The sequence below is a fragment of the Eptatretus burgeri genome, chromosome 3 (genome assembly GCF_056783735.1).
Source record: "Eptatretus burgeri isolate ZD-2024b chromosome 3, Ebu_testis_v1, whole genome shotgun sequence".
In the NCBI taxonomy this organism is placed as follows: Eukaryota; Metazoa; Chordata; class Myxini; order Myxiniformes; family Myxinidae; genus Eptatretus; species Eptatretus burgeri.
The window spans coordinates 30,993,940-31,006,137 of NC_140963.1; the positions used below are offsets into that span (position 1 = coordinate 30,993,940).

A 12,198-nucleotide genomic window follows, 5' to 3' on the forward strand; every position below is an offset into this window, starting at 1 on the left:
TATGAAGAACAAGAAGGTATATACAAAATTGTGCTACTACATGGAAAACAGCATCCTGGTTGCCATGGCAACCACTTTAGATGACGAACGTATGTCGCGACACACCGTCTCCACAGTCTGTACCTATGTACCAAATATGAAACATGAAAGTTGAAAACTTTGGGAGTTAGAGTGTGGACAGGAACGGATGGACGGACGACCGGTATCACATAATACGCCCCAATATATATATATATATATATATATATATATATATATATATATATATATATATATATATATATATATATATATATATATATATATATATATATATATATATATATATATATATATATATATATATATATATATATATATATCGGGCGTATAAAAAGGAAGATTTTTTCCTGCCCATTTGTCCATCGTGATCTGCCACCGCGATTGTGTTTCATCATAATTTGATTGTTTGTCAATTTATTCTCAATGTGCGTATTCTTTGTCAAGAACAATTTCTTACTGTGATAAAAAAAAAATAAAACATTCCACTCGCATTTGGTAAAATCTACTTCCCTCCTCATATGATCGTTAAAATTCGGAAAAACAAAACTGTGGCCAAGCAAATCTATCAAGCAGTAAGTCTATTACTCACAGTGTGCTTCCAAGGACATATTTGGTTTTACCTTGCTGGCCAAAGGAACTTCTCTGAGATGGGGGCTGGAAGCCACTTGGGCTGACACCATGTGACCATTGAGGTGACATCCTCCCAGGAGGATCCTGGTAAATAGAAATAGGGAGAAGAGGGTGGGTGATTGGGAATGTAAGTACTTTTAAAACTGCATTCTCCATGACATACTCCATATGAGATTTTCAGCAAACCTTCTATCCCATGAAGTTTCATGTGTTTGCAAATTATTATGCCTTTCAGTAACTGCTTATTCACTGATGTCTGAATTGCCACTGCAAATACGAGAAGCAGTAAATCCTTTAGAGAACTTGACTTCATGTTCAAAAGTATAACATTTATAAATACCATTTGCTATCCATCAATATGAATGCACATATAATACACACAAGTGCAACTTATTCTACCAATCAATTGCCAGTTGAATCACAAATAAAATGGGCAATGTCAGGCCACACCACGATAAGTATATTATTTTTCGAGTTTTTAAGGCTCGTGGAAGAGCTAACAGTAGCACAAAAATCACACAGACACATACATGCACACATACAACAGGGACACCAGACAACACAGGTCTTAATTTCAGACAAACACAGCTGGACACTGGGGGAAGCAACTTTCTGGAACAGATTGGGTGCTGGTGGCACCATCTAGTGGTGGTGCTTTCCTTTGAATAGCAGCAGGGCACTTTTAGGGAGAAATCTCTCCACCCTACTTCGTCCCCCAACCCCATTTGGGATTCCAACCCATGGGGGTTTATCCACACCACATCCTCTAATTGATGAATATCAAGTGAGGAAGTAACATGTAATATTTCCAAAGTCTTTGGTATGATTTGACTGGGATCAGAATCAAACAGTCAACCTTGCAGATGTAAAGCAGACGTTTAACCACACAATGTTTGGTCATTTAGAAAATACTAGCAAAAGTACCCGTCCCCAGTGACGGGAAAAGCTCGCCATGGTGGTGGTGAGAATAACCACAGAAGATGACAGTCAGGTAGTTGTCTGGAGAAATTCATTCCATCCTGTAGCACTCAACTTCACCAAAGGTGGTGCTATTCAAACCAACTGCAACATGAGGAAGTACACTCTCATCATTTTTTCCTGGGGGGTATAATTTTAAGGCTGAAAGAGCTGCTAACCCTGCTTAGACCTGGCCGGTACAACCTTTTACCGAAGAGATAAGTTTGGTCCAAATCCATCCAAAGGTGTAGGAGTGTATATGTAACACACAGACAGACACAGATCCATCATCCATCCATCGGTACCATACTCTGTGCAGAGCGTTGGTGCTGCCTAAGCAATCTCCTTGGCTATTGGGCACAATCCTGGACAGATTGCCACTCCGACAAAGGATACCAGCAAGCTGGCACTCATTTTGCCGACCTCGGCAAGATGACAGACAGAGTCAACCCCACCTGGTATTAATTCATCAGCCGAGCAGGATTTGAACTCAGGATCCTCAGATCCCAAGCCCACCACCCTAACCATTAAGCCAAAACCAGACATAACAGACACAGATCGATGTCTTTATAGTTATAGATGAACATAACGAGTGACTTTTCATAATTTACAAGAAGCGAATACTTCGATATCGCGCGGCTGGGGGCAGTAAAAGGTTAAGAATGATGAAACAATTTTGCAGTTACAAAATTTAAATGTAGACACGGTGAATTAGCATGCATGATGGGAAGAGTTGTGACGTTGGACAATTTTATATTTACAGCCTTCAGATCAAAGGGACGTACACGGCCATAAGTGTGACAGAAGACGTGACAGAAGACACAGGACAGAATAGCCAATTATATAACAGCGCGATGTCACCGCGCTGTAATAATGCCAGAAGGCTGAGATGTACTGTTTGCTTCTGAGACAAAAGAGAGTTATTAAAATTAAAATAGAATACCCAACTATAGCTGAGCATATCCAATTCAACAAAAACGGCACAACAGCAAGTGCAGGTAGTATATGAAGAACTGAAGTGTCGAGGTTATAACGGAGGGAAGCAGTCGTGGAGTGACCAAATTCAGCCAATTTTTTTCAAAAGGATTCTCAAGGCACTAATATAGTGATGGGCAGGTGAGACGAGTGAACAGAATTTTGACCAAGATAATCAACAAACAAATAATTGATGGTAATTGCAGAAACACGTGGATTTGTGGAGACCAAATGAATGGAAATGAGAGTTAGGCAAAGAATACCGTCATTTACGTTGAGATGAGGAGGAATATGATGATGGGTAGCAAAGAGGGTTTCCAGGCTTCTTAGATATAATGAAGGATGGGAAGAGGTGTCAGAGAAATGAAGATTGAAGGGGTGATTTTGTTGGTATGGCTTCTGAAGAAATTCCAAAATGATGTATTGAGGCTGGTACTTGATGAAATGAAGATGTCAAGCAATTCTAAGCACAGAAATGTTGTTGTTTTTAACTTCAATTTTACAGCATTCAATTTGATGGGTGATTTTGGGCAGCAATGCCATTTAATGGAAAGCATTTTCGTGCCTATTCCCCATTGTTCTGAGAACATTAATAGTCAACCATAAAGTACAAATTGGTACCATACATAGACCAGACAAGACTGGGCAGGCACAATACACCCGACCCGAAGGTCATTAATATAGACAGTTACTTACAATCCGATCATGACATGGTAAGTTTTATATTTATTGCATGACTGGTGAATTAACTACACTTATTCTGGATGTCAAGTGAAAGAAAATGCAGCAGAGGCGAGGTTTGAGGGTTTGCCAGATATCGAAAGATTCCATTATATTTTATAAACAAAGTGTGGGAAAGAACAGAGAGAATGCAGAGAGATAAAATAAGGATATCATTCAACAGAAAAATACCAGCCAGAACTAATTTTAAATAGTAATTCCATTGTTATGAAAGTGACGAAAGACTCGATGGCATTGTGGGTAAAACATATGCTCTGAAATGCTCTGAAATGGGTGGGTTGGCAGTTTGATTCAAAATTTGCAGAGTTAAACAAAGGCTGAGAAAAGGTATACGTGTTGCTTCCTTGCTTGCACAGCATTTAAAGAAGCATCTGGAGAAACTCAGTGGGTTGGCATCCCATGTGGTGAGAGTGGGCAAATTTCTCTAAAATTGTCCAATTGACTGCAGAGAGAAAGAGTGATGTCACAAGATGATGCTACCAGCACCCAGAGTGCCATGGGAAGTTACATCGCTTCCTGCAAGGTCACAGGTTGTGTTTATCTGAAGACATGTCCGGTTATGTGTGTGTGTGTCTGTGTGTGTCTGTGTGTGTCTGTGTGTGTCTGTGTGTGTCTGTGTGTGTCTGTGTGTGTGTGTGTGTGTGTCTGTGTGTGTGTGTGTGTGTGTCTGTGTGTGTGTGTGTGTTTGTGTGTGTGTGTGTCTGTGTGTGTGTGTCTGTGTGTGTGTGTCTGTGTGTGTGTGTGTCTGTGTGTGTGTGTCTGTGTGTGTGTGTGTGTGTGTGTCTGTGTGTGTGTCTCTGTGTCTGTGTGTGTGTGTGTGTGTGTGTGTGTGTGTGTGTGTGTGTGTGTGTGTGTGTGTGTGTGTGTGTGTGTCTGTGTGTGTGTGTGTGTGTGTGTGTGTGTGTGTGTGTGTGTGTGTGTGTGTGTCTGTGTCTGTGTGTCTGTGTGTGTGTGTGTCTGTGTCTGTGTGTCTGTGTGTGTGTGTGTCTGTGTGTGTCTGTATGTGTGTATATATGTGTGTGTGTCTGTGTGTGTGTGTGTCTGTGTGTGTGTCTGTGTGTGTCAGTGTCTGTGTGTGTGTCTGTGTCTGTGTGTGTGTGTGTCTGTGTGTGTGTGTGTCTGTGTGTGTGTCTGTGTCTGTGTGTGTGTGTGTCTGTGTCTGTGTGTGTGAGTAGGGAAAGAATACTGGTTCTGGCTCACTTTTCCCCATGTAAATGAATGGGGGATTTTCAGCCATGAAATTTTTCTTTTTTTTCCCCTGAAAAAATAAATCCCCTTTTTAGCCCAAGGTATATTTATTTGTCTCCCCTTTTAACCTGGAGCCTGGTGTTGGCTTAGTGGTTAGGGTGGTGGCTTGGGATCCCAGGGTCCTGAGTTCAAATCCCGTTGGCTGCTGAATTAACACCAGGGGGTTGACTCAGCCTGCCATCCTTCCGAGGTCGGCGAAATGAGTGCCAGTGTACTAGTCCCGGTGTATGCCCCGGTTAGAATAGGTGTACCATATCCCTGTGTGTCGTAAGAGGCGACCAGGGTTGGTGTCAGGAAGGGCATCCGGCCATAAAACATTGCCTCAAGAAAAAGCCAAACCCCTGCACAGCAGGGAAAAATGGCTGTAAAAACGGTCATTTTTTTATTTCCCCTTTTAACCTAGGGGCTCTCTATTCAAATAGCCCATACAACAAGATAAAGATTTGTTAAAGGTGATTCTAAAGAAATATCTGAAACGTCTAAGCCTCGGGGCACTCTTTATCAAATAACCAATGCATATTGTTTAGCTCACTCATTGAACCTATAAACATTTGTTCATTTTCAAATTCCTTCAATAGTTTAATTTTCTTTGCACAATAATCCCCATCTAAAATATTGAAAAACAAAACATTTGAATCTTTATATTTTTTAAGATACCCCTTTTGTGCCATTACGAAATGATAAACTTCTCTTAATGATCTCATCTGGCCACCGCCCGAGTTGCAAATCATTTTTGTACATAAACCATGCCAGAAAAAAGTTTTGTTTCAAATGTTTTCAGTTCATGCCGTGAAAATGAGGAAGTGTTTTTTTGACACGGCCGTGCTGTGTGAATGAGGAAGTGGTTTTGGACTGTCATGCTGTGAAAAAATAGGAACTATTCTGTGAGACAAGGTCTCGTGTTTATATTTTATCTCAGAACACGAACTGAAAACATTTGAATCAAAACTTTTATGGCGTGGTTTATGTCCAAAAATGATTTGCAACTCGGGCGGTGGCCAGATGAGATCATTAAGAGAAGCTTGTCATTTCCTGTGCTCACACCCAATGATTAAGCAATCTCCTCATCGTTGCTTTATAAGCGGTTCGCCAGACAAAGTTTCTGCCAGACGGGATTTTCATTTTTACAACTGAGGCATGGACGATATTTCTTCCGATGAAGCCAACAGCCCACTACAGAGTTGGTAAGTTTGTGTATGCTTTTCTCTTTGAACGATGAAGCAAATGATTATTAATTAAATCATGATAATTCTGATATATATATATATTTTTTCCCTGACAGGGCATTGGAAGAAATTGAGTTCACATATCACGACGTGGTTCATGAAATTAATACTCTTATTGAAGAGATCAATGATTTTAGAAGAGAATTGAAAGACATTTTCAATGAGTGGCATGAAGTCTTATCACGTCCTCTCATCTCGAAGGAATTAAACCAATGGTGAGACACGTGTGTGTGCCTCTCTCTCTGTCTGTCTTTCTACCTACCTCTCTCTGCTCTTATTGAAGAGGCCAATGATTTATAATGACTGGTCTCTGATCTCGAATGAATTAAACCAATGGTGAGGCACGTGTGTGTGTGTCTATGTGTGTGTGTATGTGTGTGTGTGTGCGTGTGTGTGTGTGTGTTTGTGTGTGTTGCTTTCCCTGTCTGTCTCTTCATCTATACCCTTGACTTATTTTTTTTTTTTTTCAGCACTATCGCACAACATCAGCTGTTGAAGCAATCTTGTACAACACATGATTTTCTGGAGGTAAATATTTCTGAATTATTATTAATATCACTCGTACAACACATGATTTTCTGGAGGTAAATATTTCTGAATTATTATTAATATCACTCTCTCTTTAGAATGTCGCCTTATGTTGGTTGCATCATTAGTTTGGACGTGGTTTTGTCAGTACACTGGAATTCATTTTATTGACCTTGAAAGGATGACAGGCTCCTGGTGTGTTAATTCAGTGGTCAACGAGGCTTATTCATATTACCATGTAATTATCTTTATAGAACCTAATTATTATCCACTTTTTGTTTCAAAACAGAATATGGTGTCTGAGTTTCGAAATCACAAGACATCTGAAGAAGATTGCTGGGAAAGATTGTACATTCTCGCAAATGAATATTTAATATTTTCAATATTAATAAATTATATTTGTTTTGTTTACAATTACTTGATTCTGAATTACAAGAAAAGAATAAAAGAGATGTAAAGGGGGGGTTGGGGGGAGGGGGGTAGGTGCGCTCCCCCAATGACCCATCACCCCCTCATCCCATCCCTCCCCTCCCCATGTGTGTGTGTGGGGAAGGGTGGGGGTGGGATGAGGGAGGTGGTGGGTCAAAGGTGGGGGCGCACAGGGGGATGAGGGGGGTGGGGCTTGTGTGGGCGGGGCTTGTGTGGGCGGGGCTTCGGTGGGGGCTTGTGTGGGTGGGGTGTGTGTGGGAGGGGCTTGTGTGGGCGGGGTGTGTGTGTGGGTGGGGCTTGTGTGGGTGGGGCTTGTGTGGGCGGGGCTTTATGTGGGTGGAGCTTGTGTGGGAGGGGTTTATGTGTGTAGAGTTTTTGTGTGGAGCTTGTGTAGGCAGGGCTTATGTGGGAGCGGTTTATGTCGGCAGGGTTTATATGGGCAGTGGTTTATGTGGGTGGAGCTTGTGTGGGAGGGGTGAATGTGGATGAGGCTTCTGTGGATGAGGTTTGTGTGGATAAATGGATGGGTGGAGAGATGGGGGATGGGTGGATGAGTGGAGCTTGTGTGGATGGGTGGATAATTTTTTAATTAAATAAACATGTTGTGTGTGTGGGGAACTAATTAACTAATCACTAATTATGTGAATATGATGAATATGGGTGGAGCTTGTGTGGGGTTTGTGTGTGTGAAGCTTGTGTGGAGTTTTTGTGTGGAGGTTGTGTGGAGGTTGTGTGGGGTTTGAGTGGGGGGTGTGTGGGCGGGGCTACGGCGGGAGGGGCGTGTGTGGGCGGAGTCAAAAAGGGGCGGAGTCAAAAATTTCAATTTATTGGAGCCTGTGGCGGGGTGTGTGGTGCGGTTTCTGTGGTGTTTGTGTGGGCGGGGCTTGTGTGGGCGGGGGCTTGTGTGGGTGGAGTCAAAAAGGGGCGGAGTCAAAAAATTTCAATTTATCTTTGTCTTTTGTAATTCCTGTGAATAAAATGAACCTAAAATCTCTTCCCCTTCCAAATCATATATCTTATGAGTCCAAGGAACCGTATCTATTACATCAACAATTTTAAAAAGCTCGTTGGTCCATCTTTTCGTATAACCTTTTTCAAAATGAGATTTCCACCTATATATTCTTACGATATCACCAACTTTGAACTTAGGTTTTCTGACATTAATCTCTTTTTCATATTTTAATTTTGTAAATGTTTCTGATGGTTTCATATTTGTTGCCGTGTGAATCGTGTCATTATACTTATCCACAATATCCTGAATAAAAGATGACCATTGTTGTGAACCGAGTTGTGTGAATTTTTTATATAGTCTCTCTTTTAAGGTATGATTAAAACGTTCAACAACAACTGCCTTCCCTTCATTAAAGGTACTGTATAATGTAATACTGTTATTTTTTAGAAAATTCATAAATGTCTTGTTATAAAACTCTCTACCCTCATCAGTCCACAATTTTTTAGGTTTTCTCTTACTTTTATTAAATATCTGTTGAAAAGCTAACATAAGAGTATTACCTGTTTTGTTTTTTAAAGGGACAACCCACACATATCTACTCCTCAAATCAATAACGGTTAAAGCATACTTGTACCCCTTATCATTATTGAGTTCAATCAAATCAGCAGACCAGATATAATCTACTTCCTTGGAATAAACTTTCCTTCTCTGAAACTTTGTGAATATTGGTTTATGTAATTCATCAGCTAATTGCTCTTCAGTCTTAATGGCATCATTAGAGCCTATAAGTTTTTTGAATTTCCAAGTCCAAGTTTCAATTTAGCACTAATCATCTTCTTCACGATGAACCTATCAACTTTTTCTCTCAAGGTTGGATTTTGTATCAGAGACAAATTATACAACATTTCTCTATCGGCTTCATGCTTTTCTTCCAACGTTGTGGTATTCCCATAATCAATATCGTGTCTCATGCACACTTCATCAACTATATTGATTGGTTTACTCCAGGATTTAGGATTGTCTGCCTCATCTAATCTTTTATCCAAGTTTGTGCCTGGACCACAGAAAGAATACCCTGGAAGATGTAATTCCCCTGGTATTCCAGTAGTTGTAAATTTACTTCCTGATAAAAACTTTTGTATATCTCCTCCGAGTTTGTGTTTGGAGATCAATTGATTTTTTTTTTGAACCACACACCGAACATATACCTTTTGTATAACCCTGTTATTTTTACTTTTAATATATGAAATATTTTTTAGTATTAGTTTTCTTTTTACATTTGAGACAATAACTCATTTATTTATGAGAAAAATTCCTGCAGAGTGCAAAAACCTTTTTAGTTTCCAACATGCACATTTGAATCTTAATTTTTAAAACATAAAGAATCCTTAGAAATGCCTTCACTCTCTCCTCCATTTATTTAAGAAAAAAAAAAAATGAAAAACTTGAATTAAAATCCATATCTTGTCGATGCTAATAGTCTTGTCGAAAGTATTGCAAATAGACTTGTCAATTCTTTCTTTTCCTCCTCGGTGGGTTGAGTTATTTTCTGTAATACCCTTAATCTTTTTTAATCTCACTGGTTTCCATATTTTGATATTTATTTTGTCTCGCTTCTTTCCTCCCTCTCCTCCTTCTCTCTCTTCTCTTTTTCCTCCTTCTCTTTCTTCTCCCTCTCCTCCCTCTCCTTCTCTTTCTTCTCCCTCTCCTCCCTCTCTCTCTTCTCTCTCTCCTCCCTCTCTCTCTTCTCTCTTTCCTCCCTCTCTCTCTTCTCCCTCTCCTCCTTCTCTCTCTTCTCTTTTTCCTCCTTCTCTTTCTTCTCCCTCTTCTCCTTTTCCTCCTCTTCCCTCTCTTCTTCAACTCCTTCCTCATCCCTTACTATCCTTGAATCGCTTACACCCCATAGAATATTATACATATATTCATCAGGATTTCTTGTTATTCCTGTATCCAAAATAATTTTTTTTACAACAGGAAACCAATAAAATTTCTTTTGAATTTCTAAAAGAGCCTTACCTTTTCTTAACTTTATAATTTTTTCATTATTTAACATTCTAATTAAATCTAAAGTTGTCGGTTTATCAACATCAGCATAATGCCAATCTTTTATTGAAAATACCTCATTCTTATGTTGTAGAACATATTTATTAAAATACCGAATACCCTTTTCTTGAAGGTATGCTTGGACACAGAAATGATAATTTTCTTGAAGCCTTCTTGCTGTCATTTATGTATTAGAAATATATGTTAGAATAATATTATGGCACGAAACACCTCCCCATCTTCCCATAGTTAAATCATTTTGTATTTCCTTACTTATTATATATAATCCTGTTTTTTCTGTTTTCATGAGATAAACAAGGGCAAAACCATTATTATATTTACCCTTATTAAATTCTTTTATTTGTTGTTTACTAATGGTAGCCCCACAAAACTCATTCTCGATACCAAGTGGATAATATTCTTCCTTACGAGACTGATTTAATTGTTCCAGGTCTTCGAGGTTAATTTTAAATGACCAATTATACCCTAAATCATTCATATCATACCCCCATTGTTCTATTCTCATACAAACGATACGCCCTTCTTTATAAAAATTTATTTTAATTCGAACTGTGAATTCTGTATGACCTGGAGATAATATCAACACTTCTGTATCTTTGGAATACACGGCTGTTTTATTTAAGGATATATATTGTGATAAATCGCTTAATCTCACCAAGTCATTCGCGTCAGTCGGGCTTGGATAATTTTTTAATTTATAAGCATTTTTCATGTTAATATTTTTGGTTATATTATATTTATGTCGTTCAGCCTGTGCCTTTGTGTAATAATTTGATAAATCAATATCCAGTTCTTGAGATACACCAAAGATAGAACCATCTTTACCAACATAAGTCATTTATATTAGATTAAAAATAATATCATAAAATTTTTTATTTTTGTTGAGTTGAAATAACACATATAGGCATAATTGGCCACAACACTTGGAATTTAATTCTTGGACTTGAAATGTTTGATAAACACCATTCTGTAAGAATTTTATGACTTCAACAGGTGGTGGAAGACCAAAACTATCAAAATAATATTTGTCTTGACTATTAAAAATACAAACCCAATGAGAACCGTTCCCATTATTATCTTCTAAGTTCATAATAATATTCTTTGTATGTTTCGGCACATTTGTTAATTCATCTCTCATACAAATAACCACATTATGAATTTTTAATTTCTTACAATATTTGACAAGTTGTAAATTTGATGTTGTATTCTTTCCAAATTCTTTCAACCACTCATCAATGCTCATTTATTTATTAGAAAGATATAATCCATTACCTCTTTTCGTTAATTTTACACCTGCTTGTGCTATAGAAGAAAGCATATCTCCAACTAGCAATCTCGCTTGATCAGGCAGACCTTCAAGTTTTTCAGCAAAATCGACAATTACACCACTTCCACTAATTTGTTTCTCCAACTCTTTGTTATGTCTTTCCAATTCTTTTTGAGCCTGGAGTTGAGCCTTCCTTTCGTTGGCAGTTTTCACCGCTGTTGAAATACCACCCGTCAATGCTCCAACCGCACTTAAACCAGCAAATAAAGGAATTAGAAATGGGAGAAATCCTCCACTCGTCTCTCTTATTGAATATTTTTTCAACATTGGTTTTGTCATTTTAATTTTAAGTGAGCCAGTGTCATTCAAGATTTTAACCTGTTCTCTTGTGAGAAAAACATCAATTCTTACTGCTCCTTTTCTCTGAATTGTATTAACGTTAATCGTACAAGGCTTTTGATTTTGAACACAAGATGATAGTTTATGAAGATTGATTTGATTAACATATACCCCAGTTGGTACTTTGCCACTCATTTATTTAACAAAAAATTATGTGAGACTAATCATCACACCATTATCTGTATTAATCTGCAATTCTGTTTCTTCCAAAAGCAAACAATATGTATCAACTTCTTCACTCTCTCCTCTTTCAATGTATAGGGAAGTATCCACTCGATTAGACTTTATAGTTTCCTTTTGAGCGCTCAGGTCAAACGCATAGATTGTATACAAACTTTTAAATGCTGTCATATCCAAAATAGGTTCTTTATTTCCATTACTTTCACACACCTTTTGGTAAGACTTGTATGCTTCAGCAAAATCATTTTTTTCCCAATTAATTTCCAATCTATCTCGTGGGTAAAATGTTCCATCTAGAGAAACGCGAAGTTGTTTCACCTTAGCATTATCACTCAATGCATTATTCTTATCAGTCGCAGTATCACCATCTGGCTTTTTAAAAATGATCCACAGATATCGTGGCTTTCCTTCCAGAACACCCAAATTCCACGTGTAAGTAGTTTGATTGAGTTTAACGTGTTGACATCTTCTTTTGAGGTATGATACACTGAGTGGTTTCTTTGAGTTAAGTCTTCGATTCAACATCTCTTCTGTTTTAAGATTAGGAGTATATTCACTGA

The 12,198-nt window shown here is 38.4% G+C and overlaps 2 long non-coding RNA genes across 12 annotated transcripts in view; one reads left to right on the forward strand and one right to left on the reverse strand.

The window, feature by feature from the left end:
- Nucleotides 1–368: 368 nt before the first annotated feature.
- LOC147029630 (uncharacterized) overlaps nucleotides 369–12,198 on the reverse strand; it is a 178,044-nt gene continuing 166,214 nt past the window's right edge. For all 11 annotated transcript variants that reach the window (XR_015055986.1, XR_015055979.1, XR_015055978.1 and 8 more), the window contains one exon: nucleotides 369–756. This is a non-coding gene — a long non-coding RNA (uncharacterized LOC147029630). The remainder of the gene's footprint in view (nucleotides 757–12,198) is intronic.
- Nucleotides 4,490–6,761, forward strand: LOC147029631 (uncharacterized). The gene is made up of 3 exons (XR_015055975.1): nucleotides 4,490–6,034; nucleotides 6,290–6,347; nucleotides 6,637–6,761. It is a non-coding gene; the product is annotated as an uncharacterized LOC147029631 (long non-coding RNA).